The sequence below is a fragment of the Homalodisca vitripennis genome, chromosome 2, assembly GCF_021130785.1.
Source record: "Homalodisca vitripennis isolate AUS2020 chromosome 2, UT_GWSS_2.1, whole genome shotgun sequence".
In the NCBI taxonomy this organism is placed as follows: Eukaryota; Metazoa; Arthropoda; class Insecta; order Hemiptera; family Cicadellidae; genus Homalodisca; species Homalodisca vitripennis.
Genome location: NC_060208.1, coordinates 147,349,547 through 147,360,730, shown reverse-complemented (window position 1 = coordinate 147,360,730; position 11,184 = coordinate 147,349,547). Strand labels below are relative to the sequence as shown.

General features: G+C 32.6%; 1 long non-coding RNA gene across 1 annotated transcript; it reads left to right on the top strand.

The window, feature by feature from the left end:
* The first annotated feature begins 1,165 nt into the window (after positions 1 to 1,165).
* LOC124354868 lies at positions 1,166 to 10,215 on the top strand. Its single transcript, XR_006921720.1, has 2 exons — positions 1,166 to 1,393; positions 10,135 to 10,215. It is a non-coding gene; the product is annotated as an uncharacterized LOC124354868 (long non-coding RNA).
* Positions 10,216 to 11,184: the final 969 nt, after the last annotated feature.

Sequence of the window (11,184 nt, the reverse complement as noted above, 5' to 3'; positions counted from 1 at the left end):
GCTATTTTTTATTTTTTACCCTTTTTTGTATATAGTATCCCCCAACACAAAAGCACAGCCTTATGGGGTACCTAAATTTCCCTTATTTTCTAAATCTATTGGCCTAATTATTAGTTTAAAAAAGAAAAAACCTAAAAGGATGTAACCTACTTTTTTGTATTTTATTACTCTAAGTACATAAATTAGAAATAAAGTAAGTAGAAAATTGTACAACGTTTGTTACATTTGTTTTTGTATTTGTTATTTGCTGCTAGTGTAAATACGTTATTTCATAGTATTATTTATTATTAAGCACTGGCAACAATACAGTATTTATTTGTAATATTCAGTTTGTTATTATCGGGAAATAAATGATTTTATTATTATTTATTTTTAACATGGGGTTTTCTTGCTTGAAAATCTTATTGTAAATAAAATATTTTTATTTTTACTTTAAGAAGTGAAAAGAATAAAAAAAATATAAATGGTCATAGAAACATTCTAACTATAACCCTTACATAATACCGGAATAAATATTATCAAGTAACATCAATACATCGAAGAAAAATAGATTTTTTAGCAAATAACTACTACATGCTTGTTATTTTTTAATTAATGAAAAATGTTTATAGATTTTTTCATAATTCGAATTTAGTTGTTTAAAATCACTTAATGTACAACATGGTTTTCAAATTTGTTGTAATAAGAAAATATGCACAATAAGAAAATATACTAGTTTACTCTAAGTTAAGAAAAATGTAATACTTTTATCAATAAATATGATTTTTGTACGCGAACACAGGATGTAGAGTTAGTAGGCTATACTAAAAATTCAATAAAATAGAACGTGTAGACTACTTAAATATTTTTAAAAAGAAGAACGCAACAGTAAACAACATATGATACCGTTCGTAGACCGCACCGTGCCCGTCAAAATTCAAACTAAACATATCGGTGACGGTGCGTGGCACGGTGCGGCCACGACGGTCCATGGTGTCGGTGCGGACATGTGTGGACTTGCTGCTTGAAAACTGCGCTGTAATTCTTTCACCGTATGACGGCCAGCACACGGCCGACTGACGTGTCGGGCACGGTGCGGTTATGTGTGTCCCAACCTTAAGAAAGTAAAACACAAAACTGTTAATTTCATATTTTTTAGATGACATTTTTCTTCGTAGCTCCACTCATATGTTATACTAACATATGTTAATGTTTTGGTAAGGTCGGTCAAATGAAATGAAAATACAACACAACCAAAGTTAAAATAAGAGTGGTCATGGATTAGGATTGATTGTTGCCGGTGCCATTGTTTATTATTGTGTTTTTGTTGACTCTGAATATGTTAAATATAGTAACAATGCCAGTGAACATTCAAAATCAAGTTGGTTTAAAGGTGTGAATTAATACATGTTAGGTAAGCATTAGGCTATAAATGCATTGTACATTTTAAGACCAGCTCGAATAGGTATAAGGTCTTCACCCTAGTCGAAATATTAAATATTCATCATCAAATTTTGATGGTGAATTGAATTCCTTTAGCCTTAAAATGACTGCAATACAATAAATAAGCCGGTATTTATTTACAATACCGTGACCATGGAAAATGGACTTTTTTCATGGGTTGGGCATTTATAGCCTAGTATTATTATCACAGGTGCATATAAACTGGGGGGAAAGAATATTAATGTATTATATTGATGCCTTTCGGGCATTATTGCGTTAAGGAGCAGGGGCATCACGTGATCTGGGATTCGACTTTTGCAAGCTCGAGTTAATTTTTTTTCTAAAAGAGCAAGCAGTGCGCAGCACTGCGCAGCGGGCAGGCATCGTTGACAGGATTAACGTACTAGTCACTATCATTTCAGTAACTTATCACTTACCTTAATGTTCATTGTAGTACTTTCCACACCGAAAACTGAAGTCACCAAATTCGTTTACGAGTTCGTTGCCACACTTCCTATTACCACAACGCCTAGTCCGGTTATAAGCCCCGTGGTTTACATAAAATTGCAAAACTCCATACTCGTCTTTACTAATTGCTTCCACGTAAGATAACGAACATCCAACACAAAGGTGTGCCATTACCACTACTGAACTAGGAGGTTAAGAATAGACACGGAGGAACAAAATAGGGTAAATATTAAGATCAGTGACTACCGCTCCGATCGCCGTAAGGTTTTTCGTACTAACACAGGTTAACGTAATTTCGGTACTTTGGGATTATACCGACCACACCAGTATGAAGAACACAAAAATAGAAATTTATAGAAACAAACATGATAGAACGAAAAAACAACTCTTCAATTACAAAATTACAAACATACAAGCATTTCCAGGTATTGTGATCGTATTGTTGTCGCTGTTATCTTATCTTTCTCGAGAATCCTGATTACGGCAGGCCGCGCGGCATCACGTGATTTGCACGGTACATAATTGCCTTCCCATTTCAATTCAATTTATATATTTCTGATTAGCCCCTCTAGAATTTGATATTTTACTGATAGGTACTATCTCGAGGGATGTTTTTCTTTCGTCGACATCAGCGCGGGGCAGCACCGAAGGTGCTGTCGAAGCCCGCGCTGATGGCCGGAGGCACTCGCATTTTGGGTGGCGGAATGTGATCAAGAATAAAAAACAAGTTTTGAGTGTTTTTTTTTTAATAAAGAGTTTAGTTTTGGTAAATGTTTGTTTTTGTTAAATTTTTGTGTTTGGAGAAATGTAGAGGTAAAACACGAAAGTACAACAAAGCGATGCACCAGCTGAACGGGCGGCGAGGCTCTGCAATCACGTTATCTACTAGACGCTCGACTTTGACCTCTGTCTGAGGATGGGGAGGGGTTTGCGATAAGACAATTCCTGTTTTATACTGACGAAATAGTCTTCTACGCTAATCTAGTAATTCAAGAAGCAAAATGTTAAATAACGATTCATGTCTGGGTGTGGTCGGTATAATCCCCAAAGTACCGTAATTTCTCCGAAAAAAATATTCCCGATTATCGCTAACATATAAAAACCAGTTTTACGGCAGTACAATGTTGGCAATACAATACACATAAATAACAAGATTTTCGACTATCAAACTAAAAACAATGGCCGACCATGGATGTTTTGATGAATCGACAGTAGCCACGTGACAAACAGGAAGGTTTCCGATTGGCCGGACGGGTCACGTGACCTATAGGACGGCTTTGATTGACCGCCAGACGTACACAAACAAACCCACATGGACAAGGAATAATTAGTGAAGTTATTGACATGGCTTGCAATGGTTCTTGTCACACGCTAAACAGACCCTAGCTTGCCTATTCAAAATTCAGATCACGCGATGCTTGCCAGCTGCGCAGCGCTTCGCGCTGCTTGCTCTTTTAGAAAAAAAATTAACTCGAGCTTGCAAAGTCCAAGCCCAGATCACGCATGACTGCTTACACACACAACACTCAGACAGAACTAACGCAGGTTTCATTACAGGCAAAAGATAAGCGGCGCACGTTTATTACTGATAAGATAAGACGAGTTTATACTAGAATTAGTACATGGACTACTACCCTACGAACTAATAACACCAAAAAAACGAATAAATGCATTGTCAGTCAGGTTTTTCAAATTTTATTTTTTCCAAAATTTTTTTGGGGGGGGGAGTAAACGGCTACGGCGATAATCGGGACTACTTTTTTTGGTGAAATTACGTGCCCTACGAACTAATAACACCAAAAAAACGAATAAATGCACTGTTAGTCAGGTTTTTTTAATTTTATTTTTTCCAAAAATTTTTTTTTGGGGGGGTGAGTAAACGGCTACGGCGATAATCGGGACTATTTTTTTCGGTGAAATTACGTTAACCTGTGTTAGGATGCAAAAAATTACGGTGATCGGAGCGGTAGTCGCTGAGCTTAAGATTTACCCAAAATAGTTCAAAATGGCGTCCCTTCTTTAATTTAGAGACCCGCGTAGTAATACCAAACTGTCAAATATGGATAGTGTTGCCAGAGGTACTGTCAAAAACAGAGTTTTCAGAGAATTTAAAAAAAATCGTATCTCCTTTGATTTTCGTTGCCGACGAATTTTTTTTTCACTATTGTTTTCAGGGAAAAAAATGAACATACCTTTCCATGGTCACGGTATTGTAAATTGATACCAATAAGCCCACTAAGACAATCAAATCAGCAAACCAAATAATGACTGACTTTATGGGTTAGTCCATTAGCCATGATCCAATTTTGTTAGAATTTGCTCGTGTATTCTTATGGCCAATAATAAATGTGCAACATACAATCCAGCCCCCCTCCCCCTCCGACTTACCTCCTTTGGGGGGCAACCTGACCCCTGTTATAAAAGTTGCCCGATTTTGATCAAATTTGTTCTAAAACGTGTATCTATATCTATTTTCTGGAAAATCAAATAAAAAGCTTTACCCTTCCCCCAAATTACTTTGGAGCGTCGGAAAACGGGTGGACTTTAGTAACCGGCTTACAATCGATATTCTGTTGTTTTTATTGAATGGTTTGTTTGTTTTTATTTGAATGAATAATTTGATATCACAACATATTTAACTTAACATACTAGCCTATTTGGTTAGGGTACAATAAGCGGACCCGGTTTTTTGTATCGAAATTTGCAAAAATGATATTACTTAATCATAACCACCAATATAATCAATCGATACTGATTCATTATTTTGAAGAAATAACGTAAATAATTTATATCAACAGCTATAAACACTTTCAAATAATACACATTCTAAGGTAATATTTCAATTTTACATATAAGTAACATTTGATTATTAAAAATGGCAGTCAGTTTTAGAAAACTACACAACATTGCTTTGAAAGATGATAAGACATGTTTTACATGGCATCAACATGTTGGACTCGTACCAAAAAATCCATTATGTGAAATTTGTGAGAAAGAAACAACTGTAACTGTGAGAGGAGCAAATATGGTCGTCTTCAGTTTTCTTAATTTTGCTTATAATAATTTGTTTCATCACTGTAAATATTAAATCCATATTTTAATTTAAAACATATGATTGTTATTGAGGACTATAGATACTTTTATATCGATTGATAGTCTAGGATTTGAGATGCGAATACAGTAGGTTCCCGTTAATCCGACCTAATTGGGACCGAGCCCTATTCGGATTATGTGATTGTTCGGATTAGCCAGAATTACAGAAAAATACGGTTTTAAACTTGAGAATGGGTCTATTTTGTTATACAATTATCAACGTTGTTTATTAAAACATGTTTTCTGACTGTTGCATTGTATTTCTTGACAAATAAACGTGTTTGCGAATACTAAGCACATTTACCGTATTTAGTGTGAGAGTTCTATTGTTCAGCAATGTGAGCGTACTGGATATTGTACGGGTCCACGCGTTCAATAGTTGTACAAAACTACGCGTCATCCAATAGACTCTCTTTAATGCGACAGAAGACAATAACTGAATTTATGTCTTTTAACAATTAATATTGTACTCAATAATAATATCAGTACTGTACGTCCAATTTTTGTTTGATTTCACTTCTTAATACAGTAATTTAACTCATACTTAACCTATAAGTTTCAATTTGGTACTGCATTTAACTTCATTATTTATGTACTGTACCGTACACAATTTGTCTTAATAAAATGTTGTATGTCTAATTAATTAAAGTTTTCTTTGTTTATGTACGAAATGATGCACCCATTTTCATTTTTTATGTAATTAGTTCCTATAACTGTTCATTATCGTTATAAACAATTCCTCCTGGACCTGTTCGGATTAACCGACGTTCGGATTACACGTGTTCGGATTAGCGGGACTCCACTGTATTAGGTATCGATGATTACATTCTTCGATATAAAAAACCAGGTCCGCTTATCGCACTCTACCCGCCTATTTTTACTTATTAGTTACAAGAATTTTTTATGTAAACAATAACAGCAAGAAGTAACAATTTTTTGGAGAATTGGAAAATGGCGATGGATATGAAAAAATTATGAGGTATTTCTAGATATACATGGGGGTTTAGCTCTTCGTACAGCAACTCATCGGATTATCCTTTCCTCCATTTCACAAAAGCTATAGGTATATATATTGTAACATTTTTTTATATGTAGGTCTAGGCATACATATAGTTGGTCTTCTTGTTATTTTGTAATTTTAGTGTTAAATTCATGTTATTAAAAATTTTAATGTATTATTGATGTAATTTATTATAGTTCTTGTTGCATACGATTATTATATAATATCGAAGTTGGATAATACATCGATTCGAAGCTACTTATTTAAGTCTCCCCCAGAAAAACATACTAAATGACATATCTCTCGAAGTAGTTTATAAATCCAAACTCAGATCACTGTACAACACTGCAGACACCCAACCATAATCAAAACTAATAGCATATTGGTGTTTCTCCCAGTAAAATACCATGCATCTTTATAATCATCAAGTACCGACATAAGTTAGGACTTAAATGTACTCTCTCTACCTATAAACACTAATAGAGAAAGTAAATATAGGCTATTGCAAATCATTCCTATTGCAAAATTGAAACTGCAAAAGAATATGACATAGTAGTTTACATTTCAAAATCAAAATTTAATTTCTTCATTAATAAACTTTCTTTAATAAAATCTCTTAAATACAATAGGCTATCCTACCCTTATCACCTTTCATTCTCCATTCATTCAACTAACATATAGTTACCCCTAGTGCGACCACATTAACCACTAACCACACTCCCACCGAACACAGCAGAAAGGCCCTAGTCCCAAAGCGATCATGCTTGTCAATAATTCTTACTATGTTATCTGGGAAGTGTTTCACAATCAACATGTGGAAACAGTAAAAGATTTATTATATAAGGCTGTCCAATGAATTGGAATGAAATTAATAATAAAGATGTATCCTATTAGTTCTACATGCACTAGTATCAGACATAAACACAAAATTTTGGTGCAAATAACTTGGAAAACTGCAGAATACAATAACTGCGATTCTGCTGAATTGTATTAAAAAGGTCAGCAGTCATTTCATTAATCACCACTTCACAGTAATTGAAGTGAGACAAAACTAGAGTCTTCAGCCAGCATCACTATTCGATGCTGGCAAGTATTAGGCATCCAGTGGCAAGTATTAGGCAAACCGCTTGAGACCATGTGTATCAGCAAAAATCCTGGTACACATTAGTGACACCTGGTCAGTCCATCCCAGGTTTTTTACTTTTTCATTGTAAACCATTTTTGTTTTGTTGAGTATCAGTCTTGGAGCAGTATTGTGTCGATTTTATAGCCTTTGATAGCCTATTACGATATTGAGTAGCTTTGGTTTCATTTAGTTTTAGTCCATGCCTGTAAGTCTAACTGGCAATGTTAGCAATTGAATAAATATCAGAGTTCATTAGTTGTACATAAGTATCTACTGTATGAGGTAAAAAGTGGCAGTAAATTTGTAAATTGTCAGCGTACAGATAGAACGTTGAGTGTCGGATATAAGTAGTTATGTTATCAAGATACAGCGAAAGGAGAAGTGGTCTAAGTACAGAACCTTGGGGCACCTTTCAATTGAAATTTCTCCACTCGGAGCATCCCTTGTCAGTCCTGACATGCTGCTGTTGTAAGTTCTTAATAAACGTAATATTTCTAATGAGGTTTCCTGTATTTTTAATTGGGGAGTTATTCTGCACTACAAGGAGTTTGAGTACTACCAAATTTTGTGAAAATCCTAAGAAATAAAAATTGGGGTTCCTGTCCCCCTCAAAGGATGGCCTTTTGTGTACATAGTCAAAACAGAATTCTAATGAACTCTTTCATACCGGGGTAAAATGGGTATTTAATTTTCCAGAAAATATATATTGTAACACATTTTAGAACAAATCTGGTCAAAATCGGACAACTTTTACAAGAGAGGTCAGAGTCCCTACCTGAGGAGGAGAGTTGGAGCATTAGATTTTATGTTATATACTAGCCTAAACCCGCGGCTCCGCTCGCGTGGCAGTAGAGAGGGCTACATCAATCAAGCATCGAAAAGAATACTAATTTTATTATACGTTTTTCCAATTAATTTATTGCTCTACTAATACATCGTAGCATATCATAAAATCTATTATAAAAGTTTTTTGTTTACCTTTGCGCGCTGGTCGTTTGCTTTGATTATTACGAATTCGTTTTGTTGCTATCGCACGTGCGCTGTGACGGCTTAAAGCACTTTTTTTTCTTGGCGGCATTATGTTATTTTCCAATAAAATTCGTCAAAAAACTGCTCAAAGGAATTCTTTAAAAAAAAATGTTGAGAAAAAACATTCTTCAAAGAATATTTACATGAGAAAACAAAAATACTTGCCTATTTTTTTAAACCTTTTACTGATGGAAAATAACACTGTTCTTGGAAATTGTAAAAAAGATATCAAATCACGTTTATCAAAAATTTGACATTTGTGACACGTTGTAAATGTCAAAAAATGTTTGTTTACATAGAAACGTCAAAAATATTTATGTTTACTTAGTTACTGTCAAAAATAACAACAATTTTTTGTCGCATTATATATGTTTACAAAGAACAGCTGATTAAAAATTTGAAAAGACTCTTTCACTTAATAACATATGTTTGCTGCAATGCATTTCTTACGGGTATTTCTGTAACCAGTGGGGCGGAATCCTGAATCGGGAAAGGGATAAAAAGTATCCTATAACCTTCTACAGATCAAGACGAACAAATTAAAAAAAAAAATTAGGCGAATCCGTCCAGCCGTTTGTGAGTGATGCTGTTACACACGAACAGTTTCATTTTTATTTTTCTATGAAACTGAAAAAATTAGACATGTGAAAAGGGTTAACGAATTGGAAATACTTAAACTATACAAATACAAAAACAAGAAAATTATTTATAATTAATTATTGCAAGCTTATTTAAATGTTTTAATTAACAATATTGTTTAAAATTAATTCCAAGTAAACTTCTTTGTATGGTATTTGAGTAATCCTTGCAAGAACAATGGTTATGAGCTATCAGACATGATTAGCTCTCAAAATAGGCTAGTAATAAGTAAATATTACACTGCTTTGTTTGCTACATTTAATGAATACGTACACTATACAGTTTTCAATCAATCAATAAATTATTACTTTTTAGATACAAAAACTTAGCTGAACTATTCTATTATTTTGAAGTACTTATAACGCAATTTGATATGAAATTTTTGGTTTTTTATTGTATGGTAATTTAGATAATAAAAAATATTCATGATTAGATTGTCATGGTCGCCATTATAAACTGATTATTATAATTTATATAATGAATGAAATATATATATATATATATATATATAAATAAATAAATATATATATATATTTATTAAAACATATATAAATAATAAATATAACATAATAAATATAAATATATAACAAAATAAATATATATATATATATATATATATATATATATATATATTTCATTCATTATATAAATTATAATAATCAGTTTATAATGGCAACCATGACAATCTAATCATCAATATTTTTTTATTATCTAAATTACCATACAATAAAAAACAAAATTATATATATATATATATATATATATATATATATATATATATATATATATATATAATTTTGCCTATTTGTTGTTTTTTCAAATTAAATGCTTAAATAGTAAATTAAAAAACAACCAAAATCAATTAAGATTTTGAAGACTCAAAAATTAATGTAATTGGAACAGTTACTTACTTGAATGGGCTGACGGTAATGTCTCTGACCATTATCAGCAAAAAATTTTATAGATGTGAAGTGAAAATCTATAAAGAATATACATTTGCACATCTTGTGAAGTAAATGCAGAGGTATGTATCATAATTTCAGTTTCAAAATAAATGTGTTTTGTCTTCTTAATTTAATTTATGTTAAACATTTTTCTAACCTTGTACAACATTTCAAATAGCCTTTTTTAATAATGGTTTTTTGTTAATCATTGAATTTATTGACTACCAATCTATATTTGGAATTCATTTTATTCTGATTTTCATAAATATGAAATAAGATTTTGTTCATAAAATTTACCATTATTATCACACCAACTATTTAAGTTTTTCATTGGTGGATATAAAGCCCCATTAACTCCTGCCACGCACTAATGTAGCATTTATGTATACATATACATATTTATTTCTCTTTAGGTGACTCAGCGCTTCAATGTTGTCACTGTCGCAGCACAGAGCTCCACAAATACCAAGTGTGCTCAACATATTAGCCAAGAAGAAAAAATCTTATAATGTCATATTTATAGTGCACAAAACATTACACAGCTGGAAGAATGTCAAGATTCCGCTTTCGCAATGTAGCCTGGCAAGTAGAGGAGTTAGCAGTGAGCAGAAACTGCCGAGTCATGCACGGGTTGTCATCTGTGGCGCAGGTGTCGTGGCGAACTCTGTGGCCTATCACTTAGTCCAGAACGGTCTGAAGGATGTAGTCATCTTGGAACAAGGAAGGTCTGTTCTGTTATAATAATTAATATTACATTAATTATATAATACCCCTACCACCACCACCACCATCATACACCTTATTATTATTAACCCTTTGAGTGCCAGGGGCTAAGTGTCACCTATCTGAGTGCCAAGCACTCTTTTGGCATTTCTGTAGTATTATTCCGACAATTAATTCATAAGTTTTTCAAAAATAACATAATGAGATGGTGTTTGTTTTATTGTGTAGGGGGAAAGTAGGGTATGACTTATATTTATTTAAATGATAAAACATGTTAAAATTTTGAAATAAAAAAGTTATGTTAAAAATGTTTAAAAATTTGGAATAAGAATTGTAATATTATGATCTTAATTTATTTGTAAGAACCTTTTCTGTTGTTTCGTATGTAAATAAGAACAGGTATAACTTAACAAGTTTCAATAAAGTATCTGTAATACTGTGTTTTGACTTCTTATATATTTATGCAAAATGTTAAAAATCTGCAATCGCATATAACTTTTCTCTAATATTTAGCAAATAGCTTTAACCAGTTGTAACAAATCAAATGAAGATAGATAATCTATTTTATGTATATAATGAGACTAAGTACATATACCATATATCAACATTTAGTAACATAATAATAAATATCTGAAAAACTGACACTTTTCAAAAATACTTGTGGCCCAATCTCATTAGCCCTTTGCATTTTTTGGAAATATCTGTGGGCTAAAGCGTTTAATTACACACAAAATAAATGA